General features: G+C 41.1%; 1 non-coding gene across 1 annotated transcript; it reads left to right on the top strand.

The window, feature by feature from the left end:
* The first annotated feature begins 1,510 nt into the window (after positions 1-1,510).
* LOC112731511 (small nucleolar RNA R71) lies at positions 1,511-1,617 on the top strand. Its single transcript, XR_003167285.1, has one exon. It is a non-coding gene; the product is annotated as a small nucleolar RNA R71 (small nucleolar RNA).
* Positions 1,618-2,541: the final 924 nt, after the last annotated feature.

Genomic DNA, 2,541 nt, shown 5'->3' with positions numbered 1-2,541 from the left:
GTCACCCTTCTGAACATCAATGACAGCTCCAGCAGTGGCCAAGAATGGCCTTCCCAAGATGATGGAGGTCTTGGCGTCCTCCTGCATGTCCAGCACCACAAAATCTGCTGGAAATATGAAATCTCCCACTTTTACCAGCAGATCCTCTACTATCCCGTGAGGGAATTTGAACGATCGGTCTGCCAGTTGTAGGGCCATTTTTGTTGGTTTAGCCTCCTCAATTTTCATCTTTCTCATCATAGCTACTGACATCAAATTGATGCTGGCCCCTAAGTCACAAAGAGCCTTCTCTACTGTGATTTCTCCTATAATACAAGGGATCTGAAAACTCCCAGGATCCTTCAGTTTCTGGGGTAGTTTATGCTGAATGATAGCACTACACTCTTCGGTTAGTATCACAGTCTCATTGTTCTTCCAGCTTCTCTTCTTAGTCATTAGCTCCTTCAAAAACTTGGCATAGAGTGGCATTTGTTCTATGGCTTCAGCAAAAGGTATGTTGATTTGTAGTTTCTTGAAGATTTCCAAAAATCTCAAGAACTGGTTGTCATCTTCCTTTTTCTTCAATAGCTGGGGATATGGAGCTCTTGAGATGTTCAGTTATGGCATCCCTTTTTCTTTCTGCAGACTTGGCGTGGGAGGTTGAACTCCATCTTGCTCTTGTCTCTTTTCATTTGAGCCTTCTTCTTGTGATTTTTGGGGTAGTTCCTTCAGTTCCTTCCTACTCCTAAGTGTGATAGCTTCACACTCCTCCTTTTTGCTTGAATTGGCATCATAGCAAAGTTTGTGGTTAGGAAGCTGCTTAAATAGATAGCTGATTTGTGTTTCCAGTTTCTTGATGGCAGCATTTTGATTCTGCATGTTTGACTGCACTTCCTCTCTGAATGCTTTACTGTTTTGAATGTCTTTGCATACTCCTTCAATTAAGGTTTCGATCTTAGAGAGCTTGTCATCAATTGATGGGTGATTCAGAGCAGATGTGCTGTTTTGGTCTTGATAGGCGTGTGGAGAAGTGTTGTTGTGGGGGTTGTAATGTCTCTGGTCTTGGTTTTGATCTTGCTCACTTCCCCACCCAAAGTTTGGGTGATTTCTCCACCCAGGATTGTAGGTCTTGGAGTATGGATCATAGTTTTTCCTTGGTGAATTCCCAATGTAGTTGGCTTACTCCTGACTACCCTCTGCTTCTTCATTCACTCCTTCTTGGGTTGTTGATGAAGTTGAGATTGCTGTTACTTGGTTCCTCTCCATCTTCTTGGTGAGGTCAGCCAGCTACTGGGTAATGAGCTTGTTTTGGGCCAACAGAGCATCTACATTGTTTAGCTCCATTACTCCTCTTGTGTTCCCTCTTTCGGAAGCATAGAAGTAGTCGTTCTCTGCTACTGTTTCAATAACATCTATGGCTTCCTCAATAGTCTTCTTCTAGTTCAAAGATCCTCCGGATGAATGGTCTACGGCCTTCTTTGACTCATAAGAGAGCCCTTCATAGAAAATGTGCAGCTGCACCCATTCGTTGAACATATCTGGTGGGCACCTCCATGTTAGGTCTTTAAACCTCTCCCATGCTTCATATAGAGTCTCACCATCTTGTTGCCTGAAATTTTGGACCTCAGCTCTCAGCCTATTGATTCGTTGAGGAGGGTAAAATCTTGCTAAGAATTTGTTCACCACGTCTTCCCAAGTTGTCAAGCTTTCCCTTGGGAAAGATTCCAGCCACTTGGCTGCTTTGTCCCTAAGTGAGAATGGAAACAAGAGCAGTCTATAGGTTTCAGGATGAACACCATTAGACTTCACTGTGTCACATATTCTCAAGAAGGTGGTCAAATGTTGATTGGGGTCTTTGATGGGATATTTTCGTAGAGAAACGAATTTCTCAAAAACACCCAAATCTAACCGGCAAGTGCACCGGGTCGCATCAAGTAATAATAACTCACGGGAGTGAGGTCGATCCCACAGGGATTGAAGGATTGAGCAATTTTTAGTTTAGTGGTTGATTTAGTCAAGCGAATCAAGATTTGGTTGAGTGATTTGTGATTTGCAGAAATTAAATTGCATGGAAAGTAAAGGGAATGGGTAAATTTCATGAAATTAAAGAGAGCAAGAAATTAAAGTGCTGAATCTTAAAGAACAAGAAATTAAATGGCAGAAACTTAGAATGCAAGAAATGTAAATTGCGGAATCTTAAAGTGCAAGAAATGTAAACGGCTGGAATTGTAAAGGGAATTGGGGATTGGATTTGCAGAATTTAAATAAGGAAAAGTAAATTGCATCAAACAGAAAAGTAAAAGAGTGTTTGGGTTGAATCGGATCTGAAGCAAAACAAGTAAATGAACATGAAAAGCAAAAACAGAATGTAAATTGGAATTTCAGATCTCAGGGGTCCAGAGACTAGAAAACCAGGTCTAGATCTCACTACCTTCCTTGATCCAACAAGAACAATTGCAAGGGAAAAGTAAATTGCAAAGAAAGTAGATGAAGAACAATTAACCGAAACTGAAATTCAATTAAGCAGTAAATAAACAGAGAGATCCAAGGATGAGATTGAAA

The sequence above is a fragment of the Arachis hypogaea genome, chromosome 12 (assembly GCF_003086295.3).
Source record: "Arachis hypogaea cultivar Tifrunner chromosome 12, arahy.Tifrunner.gnm2.J5K5, whole genome shotgun sequence".
Taxonomy (NCBI): Eukaryota; Viridiplantae; Streptophyta; class Magnoliopsida; order Fabales; family Fabaceae; genus Arachis; species Arachis hypogaea.
Note: the sequence above shows the minus strand (reverse complement) of the source record. Positions and strands in the feature narration are given on the sequence as shown.